This window comes from Hyla sarda, chromosome 3, assembly GCF_029499605.1.
Source record: "Hyla sarda isolate aHylSar1 chromosome 3, aHylSar1.hap1, whole genome shotgun sequence".
NCBI classification, from domain to species: Eukaryota; Metazoa; Chordata; class Amphibia; order Anura; family Hylidae; genus Hyla; species Hyla sarda.
In genome coordinates, this window is record NC_079191.1 from 18,733,539 (window position 1) to 18,747,835 (window position 14,297).

Here is a 14,297-nt window from a genome sequence, read left to right on the forward strand (position 1 = left end):
TGACAAGAGGTGTAGCAGGAGGGACATTTACAGCAGGAAGGTGCATGGCAGGAGGTGCAGCAATAGGGAGGGTGACAGGAGGTGCAACAGTAGGGAGGGTGACAGGAGTTGCAGCAGGAGGAAGAGCGACAAGAGTTTCAGCAAGAAGGATAGTGACAGGAGTGCAGCAGGAGGAAGGGTGACAGGAGGTGCAGTAGGAGGAAGGGTGACAGGAGTGCAGTAGGAGGGAGGGTGACAGGAGTGCAGTAGGAGGGAGGGTGACAGGAGTGCAGCAGGAGGAAGGGTGACAGGAGGTGCAGTAGGAGGAAGGGTGACAGGAGGTGCAGTAGGAGGAAGGGTGACAGGAGTGCAGTAGGAGGGAGGGTGACAGGAGTGCAGTAGGAGGGAGGGTGACAGGAGTGCAGTAGGAGGGAGGGTGACAGGAGTGCAGTAGAAGGGAGGGGGACAGGAGGTGCAGTAGGAGGAAGGGTGACAGGAGTGCAGTAGGAGGGAGGGTGACAGGAGGTGCAGTAGGAGGAAGGATGACAGGAGTGGAGTAGGAGGGAGGGTGACAGGAGTGCAGTAGGAGGGAGGGTGACAGGAGTGCAGTAGGAGGGAGGGTGACAGGAGGTGCAGTAGGAGGAAAGGTGACAGGAGGTGCAGCAAGGGGCCTGGGGCTGGCTGGATGTGCCACCTGGGCAAGAGCAGGGCCTGGGTGTACACTCGTCCTCCCCACTCCTACATATGCCAGCGCCCCAGCAGTGGTGCAGGGCTCTCTCCTTAAGGCTGTCTCCTAAGGCTCTCTCCTTAAGGCTCTCTCCTGACTGTCTCCCTCGCTCCTGATGACAGCTTCTCCTGCACGTTGGGAGGGACAATAGTGACTGAGGCTAGGACATACCCTCAGCCTTAGATTACAAGGGGATACATCAGCCACTTGGTGTATCCAAGTGCTATATTGTTCTCAATGAAGGTGTCTGGCAGCAGCTTTTTTCCGCTCTCCACACTGAGAAAATGTGTCCATTTGAGCATGCATTACTATGCAGAAGAAGCAGAGGACACGTGCATGGATGCGCTGGGTCCACCAGAACAGCTTATTGCTGGCTATAATGTCTGACTATGTAGGGGGAGATTTATCAAAACCTGTGCAGAGGAAACGCTGTCCAGTTGCCCATAGCAACCAATCAGATCACTGCTTTCATTTTTCACAGGCCTTCATGAAAATGAAAGAAGCGATCTGATTGGTTGCTATGGGCAACTGGGCAAGTTTTCCTCTGTACAGGTTTTGATAAATCTCCCCCATAGTCTATACTGACAGGGGGGTTCATATCGAGAGACAACCCTTGTAAGATAAATGCAACTATGGAAGCGAATAGAATTTCCGAGACTCCGGTCAGAAGAATTTTTCGGATTTTCCCCAAGATTTACACACTAAGGGGGAGATTTATCAAAACCGGTGCAGAGGAAGAGTGGTGCAGTTGCCCATAGCAACCAATCAGATTGCTTCTTTCATTTTCCACAGGCCTCTAAAGAGGCCTGTGGAAAATGAAAGAAGCAATCTGATTGGTTGCTATGGGCAACTGGGCAACTTTTGATAAATCTCCCCCTAAGTGTGTCACTGACTTTCTCCTAATGTATGTTCTACGCGTCTGTGAGAGATAACAAGGATAAAGTGCTGTCACTTCTCTCCTTTCAGGCGAAGCATGTGATTGTGCGTAATCCCATAAATATGTTTTCTCCAACCATTGTGCCCCTGTATGGAGCTGAATGACTGATATTTAAGTGATCGACTTGTGACAGCTTGTAGTGCTGACTCAGCAGAGAGGATTTTGTCAGACGAAGCTGAGGCATCGCACTAGCTGCAGACGAAGAAGACACCACAATGGGCTCAGAGGACCATCAAAGAGACAAAAACAACATATGCCTTTACTTCTGAAGGTTTTTTTTTTTTTTTTGATGCATCCCCTACAGGAAAAAGTAGGGGGACATGACATGCCATGATTATTTATGAAGATGTATACTTGGCCACCACTAGGGGCAGTTTAGGTGCCTAAAGGAGTGCTTTCCAAAAAGTATGTCTCCTACTGTTGCAAAACTATAACTATAACAGCCGAAGGCTGTCCGGGCATGCTAGGAGTTTTAGTTTTGCAACAGCCGGAGACACACAGTTTTGAAAAAAAAAACTGGCCTACAGCATACTGTGTAATTATTGGTATTATTATTGAATTCACAGTATGCAATAGGTTCTTGAGCTCCCCCTATTGGTATCTGCAAGTGGCCAGAATTATATCACTTTAAAGTGTACCTGTCGTCAACATAAACTTTTTATATAATGTAAATAATACCATTTTACATATATATATATATATATATATATAATTTTTTTTTTTTTGTCAAATATGCAGCACTATCCAGAAAAAATGAAGATGCAGTGGGTGCCAGCATCCAAGGTTCCTCCTAAGTCTATTCAACCAAGAGACGCAGCACTCCAAGAATCAGCAAAGGTGTATTTATTCCATCATATCCAGTCAACAAGCAACGTTTCTTCTCTCTATGGAGCCATTTTCAAGCTTATTCGACGCCGCGCCGTTTAGGAGGCGGCGTCTCGGACTGACAAAGGGGGGTTAAATAAAGTTATAAGAAAATTGAATGAGGAGCTGGAGAAATAGGGTTGGAACTTATAAGTGTAGGAGTACAGGAATAGGCTAGGTTAACAGGAAGGGGAGGAGTAGTAATAGGGGATAAAATGTGTTGCCGGGGCTTCCGGCTTCCTCTTTGTGGAGTCCCCGGCAAGTGTGAAGATTCCCGCCCACCCACCCCTTTTTACGTTATGTTTTGGTTTTATATAAAAAAAATTAAAAAATATCTATATATTTGTAACAGTTGATGTTAAAAAAAAATAAAAAATTTATGATAATTTGTGTCGGTGTTTTATTCCTTGGCTATAGGTGTGTCCCGTGGGACTTTTAGGGCTATTCGACTGAATAGTGCCTGTTGGGTCTTTGTGACCTTGGGATCTGGTGATATGGAGCGGGTTGTGGTTTTGGTTCCCCGTTTTAATGTTGTTCTCTTTTAGGCTAAGTCACAGCGTGGCGGAGGAGAAATTTGGAGGAGATTTTCCTGGAGAGTAGAGTGTGATGCCCGTCAAAGAGGGCGGCCGGCTGACTGCTTACCTCTGAGAGTGTTCAATCAGAAGTTTGGATATAAATGGTTTATTTTAATGGTTATTAAATAAACGCTGTGGCCGACCTCCAGTTGTCCAGCAAAAGCTAGAAGTGGTCAGAGTTTTCATTATATCCAGCGAACAGTTAGAAACATAAATAAACTGAAGGTTACCTATTGTCAGTCTTATGAAGATGTATACTTGGCCACCACTAGGGGCAGTTTAGGTACCTAAAGGAGTTTTTTTCCAAACTGTGTTTCTCCTGCTGTTGCAAAACTAAAACTCCAAGCATGCCTGGACAGCCTTCGGCTGTCCGGGCATGCTAGGAGTTTTAGTTTTGCAACAGCCGGAGACACACAGTTTGGAAAAAACTGGCCTACAGCATACCGTGTTATTATTGGTATAATTATTGAATTGACAGTATGCAATAGGTTCTTGAGTTCCCCCTATTGGTATCTGCAAGTGGCCAGAATTGTATCATTTTAAAGTGTACCTGTCGACAACAAAAACTTTTTATATAATGTAAAGAATACCATTATATATATATATATATATATATATATATATATATATATATATATTGTTACGCCGAGCGCTCCGGGTCCCCGCTCCTCCCCGGAGCGCTCGCAACATCCTCGCTACGGCAGCGCCCCGGTCAGATCCACTGACCGGGTGCGCTGCGATACCGCCTCCAGCCGGGATGTGATTCGCGATGCGGGTGGCGCCCGCTCGCGATGCGCATCCCGGCTTCCGTACCTGACTCGCTCTCCCTCGGTCCTGTCCCGGCGCGCGCGGCCCCGCTCCCTAGGGCGCGCGCGCGCCGGGTCTCTGTGATTTAAAGGGCCACTGCGCCACTGATTGGCGCAGTGGTTCCAATTAGTGTCTTCACCTGTGCACTCCCTATGTATACCTCACTTCCCCTGCACTCCCTCGCCGGATCTTGTTGCCCTTGTGCCTAGTGAAAGCGTTCCCTTGTGTGTTCCTAGCCTGTGTTCCAGACCTCCTGCCGTTGCCCCTGACTACGATCCTTGCTGCCTGCCCCGACCTTCTGCTACGTCCGACCTTGCTTTTGTCTACTCCCTTGTACCGCGCCTATCTTCAGCAGTCAGAGAGGTTGAGCCGTTGCTAGTGGATACGACCTGGTTACTACCGCCGCTGCAAGACCATCCCGCTTTGCGGCGGGCTCTGGTGAACACCAGTAGTAACTTAGAACCGGTCCACTAGCACGGTCCACGCCAATCCCTCTCTGGCACAGAGGATCCACCTCCTGCCAGCCGGCATCGTGACATATATATATGACGGGATGTATTGTTTATATGTGGCACTTATGTTTTTAGACGATGTAACATGATGATAGGCACTAAATTATTACATGCATTATGGATTGAATATCTGTATAATTTGTATATGGAGACACTAATGTATACAGTTGTCTGTATTTTGATGTAATCTTATTTAATTGATGTTAATGAACCTGTGATGTCACTATGGACCACCATATATAAGGAAGAGATGTAACACTGATGTATTGTTTGAGAAAGGCCTAATGGTGAGGCTGAAACGTCGCATTTACTTGATGGGTGAATAAAGCCACCAATTTTCTTGTACTTTGGAGTGCCGCTTCCTTCTTTGGACTATGTCGATGGAGGGTTTTGGAGTTTGAACCCGTTGAAGCTGAGCACCCACCCAGGACTTAAAGTCCTCTTTACAGGGCCAGCTCTCTCCCCCCTTTTTTGTGTGTGTATATATATATATATATATATATATATATATGTGTAAAAAAGCCAAATGTGCAGCACTATCCAGAAAAAATGAAAGTGCAGTGGGTGCCAGCGTCCAAAAGAAAAGATCAAGGTTCCTCCCAAGTCTATCCAACCAAGAGACGCAGCACTCCAAGAATCAGCAAAGGTGTATTTATTCCATCATATCCAGTCAACAAGCAACGTTTCTTCTCTCTATGGAGCCATTTTCAAACGTTATGAAGATGTATACTTGGCCACCCCTAGGGGCAGTTTAGGTACCTAAAGGAGTTTTTTTCCAAACTGTGTTTCTCCTGCTGTTGCAAAACTTTAACTCCAAGCTAGGAGTTTAAGTTTTGCAACAGCCAGAGACACACAGTTTGGAAAAAACTGGCCTACAGCATACTGTGTTATTATTGGTATTATTATTGAATTCACAGTATGCAATAGGTTCTTGAGCTCCCCCTATTGGTATCTGCAAGTGGCCAGAATACCTACCCTGTCCTACCCTCACTTCCTGTTTTTGGACTCCTCATAGAGACACACAGACAATAGCTGCAGGGACAGCATTTTTTCACCCAAAAATATACACATTTTTTTTACCAATGTATATTACAAATATACATATAATGGTATTATCTACATTTTATAAAACATTTTTGTTGACAACAGGTACACTTTAAATGTCATTGAAAAAAAATTGATATGTTGTAGAGACATATCAAAAGTTTCGATCACGAACTGGGAGAAGTGCATGTTTAGCGCGTCCTCTACTGGCTCTGTGTCACGTGACTTGGACATCTAAAAGGAAAAATTGAAAAAAGAGGTGCGCTCCTAATGAAATACTGTGATAACTGGAATGATGTGTGCCAAGTAATGCACCTTACCATAGGGTGTTGTACTCAGAGTACAACACCTTAGTAGACATGTAGACTCACTTGGAGGTGTCTCCAGAGGGGTAGCAGCCTTGGTGTCCTTGACCGTGACCTCCAGGTCCGGTATGATAAGTAGGAATAAAGTAGAAAATTTAGGACTTCTCAGATGGCGCCTTCCCAGATCGAAAAATCTGCCACAGTAGGTTAAAATCGCAATCTTTTATTAGTAATTCAGGTGCAACTTAAAAGTTTCGAACCCTGACCAGGTTCTTCATCAGGCAATGTGTGACGAAGAACCCGGTCCGGGATCAAAACTTTTAAGTTGCACCTGAATTACCAATAAAAGATTGCCATTTAAACCTATTGTGACAGATTTTTCTACCTGGGAAGGCGCCATCTGAGAAGTCCTAAATTTTCTACTTTATTCCTACGTGACTTGGAGAGGCTTACAATGCAAGTCTATGTGGCCAGGACTACAGAGCTAGGAGAGAACCGTGCAGCCTGTTCATTCTCGTCATCATTTCTCAGACCCCAACCAATAAAAATTTCAGCATGTCAAAAAAAAAACATTCTAATTGACTCGTATGTTCTAACCATATGACATGAATTGCAAAACTAGAAATCTGCAACATATTTACTACACCCACCCCTGTACAAAGCATTTGTAGTAAATCCAAGTGTTCAAGCAGTCATGGTGATACCCCCTGCATCCATACTTACCCCTGGATTTACACAGTATATTCTATCTGGACTCCCCAATGAATATTTACAAATAGAAACTCCAGTTTATTTTAACATAATAACTAAGTGTCGCTAGTTGGTCACAGGACAGCAGAACTGGTCATCCTTCCCGGAGCCTAACATATAACCACAGGATGTACAGAAGGGACCGATGTAATGACAAGCTGACAGTCACGAGAAAAGAACATACAAAGCATTTATTAAAGATGTCAGGTAAAAACTAACAAGAAGAGAAACTCACCAATAGACGACAAGAATTGGATGATGATGGAATGGATGATGGCACAAACGAATGATGATGGCTGTCACGAAAGATGCAGAATATGACTAATTGTCCCTGCAAATATTGCTATGTTAAGCCTGGTTTACAAGCTTTTCCTAGCAGAACAAGTGGGCATTAAGACCTAAAGACAAACACAAGACTGCAGAAAACGAAATCACGGGAAATTAAAAGGGGTTTTTCGACAATTCGCAAAAATGTATATCCTGTTGGAGTAAAAAAAACAAACTATTCTTCCCTATTCCTTGACTACGGGAGCTTCTTTTCGGCTCCGTTCGGTACCCCGGTTTTATCTCTTCTTCCTGTATCCAAGAAGAGAAAGAACAGGCTGCCCACTCTGTGTCTATGAGGCCATAAATTGTAAGCCTGTCCAGATCACATGACACAGAGCCAGTATCAGCGGCCGTTGTTTCTGTGATGCTTTGTCTGTGGAGTGGCCCGGAGCCAGGGGCTTGGTCGGGCAGTAGTGGGGCTGCCTGGCCACTGGGTCACTCCCCCCTTTGGGCATGGGGTCTCTGAGGCAGTGGTCGCTGCCGGGGGCTACGCTAGTGTCAGGTTAGGGACCCACTCTAAGGAGGTGGCCTTGACGTGACGGGTGGGCTTGTACTTTTTGATCAAAATGTATAATAACAACCTGTTAGTTTTTTAAATTATGCTGAGAAGCAAATAGATCAAATTACAAATGGTGGATGTGCGGCTGTGTTTCTCTCTTTGTGTTGCACATTTGTAGTCTCTCCCTTCTTCCACAGCCAGCACTCCACTCCACCTATTTGGCCCAGGCGTTTTTAATTAGCAGGGTTTCCTCCAACCATTCTCCCAACCCTCTGGCAGTGAGCACATGGTAGGTCATACTGGTGTGGTTCTCTGTGGCGGCCATTGTTTCTGTGATGCTTAGTCTGTGGGGGGGAGTGGCCCGGAGCCAGGGGCTTGGTCGGGCAGTAGTGGGGCTGCCTGGCCACTGGGTCACTCCCCCCTTTGGGCATGGGGTCTCGGAGGCATTGGTCGCCGCCGGGGGCTACGCCAGTGTCAGGTTAGGAACACACTCTAACGAGGTGGCCTTGACGTGGCGAGTGGGCTTGTACTTTTTGATCAAAATGTATACTAACAACCTGTTAGTTTTTGAAATTATGCTGAGAAGCAAGTAGATCAAATTACAAATGGTGGATGTGCGGCTGTGTTTCTCTTTTTGTGTTGCCACAGAGAATGCACTAAGCATGCACTTCTGCCGCCTCATGATCGGTTAGAGTCTGAACACACAGATGCTGCTCCAATCACTCGTCTAAGAAGCAGAAAAAAGAGAGAATATCAGGGGACCGGATGGAGCCGAAAAGGAGCTGCAAAGCACCAGTGCTAGGTACTATAGTTATGTTTTTTCCAGCCCCAGCAAGATATGAATTTTTGGTAAACGCTTTGCACCAAGTTCGAAATACAGTTACAAGGACTTCACAGGGAAGAACTATGAGCCAACTAGATCAGATGTGGAAGAGTTACATAGCAGCTACCCCTAAAAAAACGAATAGACTAGAAAAAAAATATATTAGGATGATCTTTGCTAGCCATAACACTAAAAGAGCATCCGTTGGGCCAATGGCAGCACAAGTTTTCTGGTATATTGTGCAGCTGTTCAAAGAAGAAGATGTCCGGTGCTGGGAAGTGCAGTTTAAAACTTGCTTTATTTTCCTTGGCAAGGAGTCACAATACAGATGGGAACGTCTGACGCGTTTTGCAACGGCAGGGGGTGACTGGTGGGACAGTCCGGAAGAATCAAAGAGGCCTTCTGCCCCATCCCCTTCACGCTCCTATCCCCCGGGGTGAGTCCTGTGCCTTTTCCCATGAAAACCTGTTGCTGGTCAGGTAAAAGGATAAGAGGGATGTCTCTAAAATTCTCTTTCATAAAGCCAAGTTTTGCTCCTTCTCTTCTGAGCATTGTAGTGCGCCAGCAGAGCACTTAACGTCCACATATGGGGTATTTCCATACTCAGAAGAAATGGGGTTTAACCTCTTAAGGACTTAGGGCGTACCTGTACTCCCTAAGCCCGATCTCGGTGTGAAAAACGGGGTCGTGCCGTGACCCCGCATCAAACCGGGTCGGTCCCGGCTGCTAACGCGCTGTTAACCCTTCAGACACGGCAATCAAAGTCGACCGCCGCGTCTGAAAACGAAAGTAAATGGTTCCCGGCAGCTCAGTCGGGCTGATAGGGACATCGCAATAAAATTGCGATGTTCCGATCAGCTGGGACGCAGGCGGAGGTCTCCTTATTTCTCTCCGCGGCATCCGATCGTCGATTGATTGCTCCAAGCCTGAGCTACAGGCTTGAGCAATCGAGCCCCTATCTGACTGATCTGTGCAAAGCTATGGCTTTGCAGGGATCAGCATAGGAGATCAGTGTGTTAACAAAGGTCATTTAACCCCTTCCCTATTAAAAGTTTTAATCACCCCCCTTTTCCCATAAAAAAAACTGTGTAAATAAAAATAAACATATGTGGTATCACCACTTGCGAAAATGTCTGAACTATAAAAATATATCATTAATTAAATTGCATGGCCAATGGCGTACGCGCAAAAAAATTCCAAAGTCCAAAATAGTGTATTTTTGGTCACTTTTTATATAATGAAAAAATGAATAAAAAGCGATCAAAAAGTCCGATCAATACAAAAATGGTACCGATAAAAAAATGAGCCCTCATACCGGCCCGTACACGGAAAAATAAAAAAGTTATAGGGGTTAGAAGATGAGAATTTTGAACATATAAATTTTACTGCATGTAGTTATGATTTTTTTCCGACGTACGACAATATCCAACCTATATACCGTATTTATCGGGGTATACCACGCACCGGCCTATAACACGCACCCTCATTTTACCAAGGATATTTGGGTGAAAAAAGTTTTTTACCCAAATATCCATGGTAAAATGAGGGTGCGTGTGTGCGCGTGTATACCCCGATATACCCCCAGGAAAGGCAGGGGGGGAGAGGCCGTCGCTGACCGCTTCTCTCCCCCTGCCTTTCCTGGGGTCTAGAGCCGTTGCTATGTGCTGCGCGGCGCATGACGTCAGTGAGCCGCGCCGTGCATAGCAACGACGCAGGGGACGCACGCCGGAGGCCTGCAGCAGCGCGGACCCGACCCAGGTAATTATGCCACCGGGGATGGGGGAGGCAACGGGGCAGCGGCACCGGCAATGGGTGCCGCTGCCCCTTCTCTCCCCCTGGCTGTCGGCGCCGCTTCTCTCCCCCTGGCTATCGGCGCCGGCAGTGGGGCGCCGGCACCGATAGTCAGGGGGACAGATCGGGCAGCGGCGCCGATAGCCAGGGGGAGAGAAGCAGGCAGCGACGGCCTCTCTCCCCTGCCTTTCCTGGGGGTGTATCGGCGTATAACACGCACATAGACTTTAGGCTAAACATTTTTGCCTAAAAAGTGCGTGTTATACGCCGATAAATACGGTAAGTAGGGTATCATGCACTGTGTAGAAACGGAAGCCCCCAAAAGTTACAAAATGAAAATTTTTCTTCAATTTTGTCGCACAATGATTTTTTTTTCTGTTTCGCCGTGTATTTTGGGTGAAATGACTAATGTCACTGCAAAGTAGAATTGGTGGCGCAAAAAGTAAGCCATCATATGGAATTTTAGGTGCAAAATTGAAAGCGTGATGGCAGCTTTCTATGATTTTTAGAAGGTGATGAGGAAAAAATGAAAATGCAAAAACGGAAAAACGCCGAGTCCTTAAGGGGTTAACATTTTGGGGGGCACTTTCTTCTTATACCCCTTGTGAAAAAGGGGTAACACCATCATTTTAGTGTTAAAAATCTAATTTTCCATTTTAAACTCCAACTTTAATTGTCAAACACCTGTGAGGTGTTAAAGGGGTACTCCGGTGCTTACACATCTTATCACGCTCCGCCCCTCAATGCAAGCCTATGGGAGGGGGCGTGATAGCTATCACGCCCCCTCCCATAGGCTTGCATTGAGGGGCGGAGCGTGTCGTCACACGGGGGCAGAGGCGTGACGTTACACGCCGCCGACCCTGCGGTCGACCATAATCAGACCCGGAGCGAACACGCTCCGGGGACTGATTACAAACGGGGTGCCGCGTGCATGCTCCCGGGGGTCCCCAGCTGCGGGACCCCCGCGATCAGGAATCTTATCCCCTATCCTTTTGGATAGGGGATAAGATGTGTAAGCACCGGAGAATCCCTTTAAGGCTCACTATACCCCTTGTTATGTTCCTTGAGAGGTGTAGTTTCCCAAATAGTGTGCCATGATTTTTTTTTTTTTGCTGTTCTGGCACCATGGGGGCTAAATGGAACATGGCCCCCAAAAACCATGACAGCAAAATTCGCTCTCCAAAGTTGCTCTTTCCCTCTTGAGCCATGTTGTGCGCCCGCAGAGCACTTTATGTCAACATATGAGGTATTTCCATACTCAAGAGAAATTGGGCTACAAATTTTGGGGGGCTTTTTCTCCTTATACCACTTTAAAAAATTAAAAAAACTAAGCTACGAGAACATGCGAGTGTAAAAATTGCAGATTTGTATTTTTCTGCTCCACTTTGCTGCTATTCTTGTGAAACTAAAGGCTAAAAAACTTTCTGAATGTCATTTTGAATACTTTAAGGGGTGCAGTTTCTAGAATGGTTCATTTATGGGGTATTCCTCACAGAAAGGCCCCTCAAATCCACTTCAAACTTCACTGGTCCCTGAAAAATTGTAATTTTAAAATTTTCGTGAAAAATTTGGGGATTTTTCACCAAGAAAGGATCCAAGTAACAACGGAAATTTACCACTATGTCAAAGTAGAATATGTCACGGAAAAACAGTCTCGGAATCAGAATGAAAAGTAAAAGCATCCCAGAGTTATTAATGCTAAAAGTGACAGCGGTAAGATGTGCAAAAAAAGCTGAGTCCTTAACCCCTTAAGGACGCAGCACTTTTTCACCTTAAGGACTGAGCCCTTTTTCGCAATTCTGACCACCGTCGCTTTACACATTAATAATTCTAAAACGCTTTTACCAAATATTCTGATTCTGAGATTGTTTTTTCGTGACATATTCTACTTTATTTTGGTGGTAAATTTTCGGCGTTACTTGCATTCTTATTTGGTGAAAAATCCCAAAATTTCATGAAAATTTCGAAAATTTTGCATTTTTCTAACTTTGAAGCTCTCTGCTTGTAAGGAAAATGGATATTCCAAATAAATGTTATATTAAATTTAAATTACATTTTTATTCACAAATACAATATGTCCACTTCATGTTGGCATCATAAAATGGACATATTTTTACTTTTTGAAAAAATTAGAGGGCTTCAAAGTAGAGCAGCAATTTTCAAAAATTTCAAGAAAATAGCAAAATCTGAAGGGACGGATGTTACAGAACTACAACTCCCAGCATGCCTGGGCAGTCTAGGCATGCTGAGAGTTGTAGTTTCGCAACATCTGGAGGGCTACCGTTTGGGCACCACTGTAACAGTGGTCTCCAAATTGTGACCCTCCAGATGTTGCAAAACTACAACTCCCAGCATGCCCAGACAGCCTTTGCTGTCTGGGCATGCTGGGAGTTGCAGTTTGGCACCCACTAGGAAGGGCAGCAGTGAATATTGCTTACTGCCCCCATCCTTCCCCCCCCCCCCCCCACCGTAGTTTCCCTACCTGCACCTGTCTCCAGCGACGATCTGCGGTCCCCACGCCATCTTCTTCTCATGTATCGGCCTCCATCTTCTCCCCCCGTTCTGCTCGACATCCAGGGGTGGGCAGAACGGGGGGTTGCCATGGCAACCCACTGTCCTGAGCTGCCATTGGTCAGAATCAGTTCTGACCAATGGCAGGGGATAGGAGGAGATTGCAGCACTGCGACCGCGCTCCTAGCCCTCAGGATGATCGGGGCTGTCACTGAGAGCTCCGATCATCCCTATTTTCTGGGTGATCAGGTCACCAGAGATCCGATCAGCCTGGAATAGCAGAAAATCGCATGTCTGCGATCGCCGTCAGGACCCCCCTCGACGATGTGCCGGGATGCCTGCTGAATGATTTCAGCAGGCATCCCGGTCCGGTCCCCAACCGGCTAGCGGCGGGGACCGGAATTCAAACGGGTGTATGCATACACCCCATGTCCTTAAGGACTCGGGATGCAGGGCTTATGCATACGCCCAGCGTCCTGAAGAGGTTAAAGGGGTACTCTGCTGCTCAGCGTTTGGAACAAACTGTTCCGAACACTGGAGCCGGCGCTGGGAGCTCGTGACGTCATAGCCCTGCCCCCTCATGATGTCACGGCCCGCCCCCTCAATGCAAGTCTATGGGAAGGGACTTGACGGATGAGTCCTTAAAGGGGTACTCCACTGGAAAACATTGTTCTTTTTAAGTCAGCTGGAAGTTGACTCTTATGCTATTGTATGCTGAGTTGCAGTAAGGTCAAGTCCTAGGTGTATGTCCGGAATCATAAAGAGTGCTAAAGTCTACCACGCAGCCACGGCTCCTAAAGTCCAGTACCCCAAAGGTGAAGTCAAAGCCTGGTAAGCTACAGAAGGGGTGAAGTCAGTCATAGTCTGCCATAGTCAAGTCAGTCCAAGTCAATCTGTCTTCAGTTAGCGTGGCTCTGCAGCAAATTGTCCCAGCCCAGCAAGCCCTGAGGTCTCTGAAGTCACTGGTCACCTCCTTGGGCCCAGCCAAGCTGTATAGACTGTTACACCTGTCTGACTCAGTAAAGCTGCCGTTGTTCCGTAACATGGCGTCAGAGTCATTATTTTCTCCCGTGCCTAGCCCAGGATCCAGCGGTATACCTTTGGGTGGTGTAGAGGTAAAACCACGACCTGGCATCACGAACACAAGGGGTTAATGACATCTGCGCCTAGGGTAATTTCATCTGCCCTCATCACATCCTCACCACATATATATATATATATATATATATATATATTATTATTATTATTTTTTTTTTTATGTATAGACATGTATGTAACAATGTAAGATATTTATCTGCTGAAGACTTATTCATAGTCTTTGTTTTAATATTTTCCTTGATTTGGATCTTCATTTCCTTACTAAGGAAGTTCCAGGTTTATATGTTTTAGCGGTGATACAATGAGGAGCATTTAACAAAACTAGCTGCAAGACAAAACAATAAAACATCAACATGCAAGCTCCCAACCACATAGCGACACTCAGGTCCAGGTCAAGACAAGGAGGATGGAATGATTTCATTGGTAACACAGGACGCTGTTTTGTCCCGGCAGTGCAGGTTACAGCTATTGTTGGGGGTTCCCATTATCCACAGAATAGGTGATAAATGTTAAAGTGCTGAAGATGGAAAACAAAATGGAAAAAAAACTATACTTACCTAGCACCGGTCACCTACAACTCCTGTTTGGCTCTGTCCAGTCACGCGATTTTCCTGCTTCTGAGACAATTAATTAGAGCAGGACCTGTTGGCTCAGCCAATCACTGGCCGGGACGGGACACAGCTGTGGCCAGTAATTGGCTGGGCCGGCAGGTGCTGCTCTGAGACCTCATCTCGGAAGCAGGAAGAAG

General features: G+C 46.1%; 1 protein-coding gene and 1 long non-coding RNA gene across 5 annotated transcripts in view; one reads left to right on the top strand and one right to left on the bottom strand.

Moving 5' to 3' along the window:
- RP1L1 (RP1 like 1) overlaps positions 1-14,297 on the bottom strand; it is a 112,184-nt gene that overhangs the window by 91,684 nt on the left and 6,203 nt on the right. The window contains exon 2 of one of the 4 annotated variants that reach the window (XM_056563828.1): positions 6,736-6,796. The exons of 1 other annotated variant lie outside the window; for it this stretch is intronic. The gene's annotated coding sequence lies outside the window, so the exon portion shown is untranslated. Of the gene's footprint in view, positions 1-877; positions 1,137-6,735; positions 6,797-14,297 lie in introns of those variants that run through there. 2 more of the 4 variants (XM_056563829.1, XM_056563831.1) reach the window with 2 other exon arrangements.
- LOC130361172 (uncharacterized) lies at positions 1,259-2,847 on the top strand. The gene is made up of 3 exons (XR_008890894.1): positions 1,259-1,368; positions 1,673-1,953; positions 2,382-2,847. It is a non-coding gene; the product is annotated as an uncharacterized LOC130361172 (long non-coding RNA).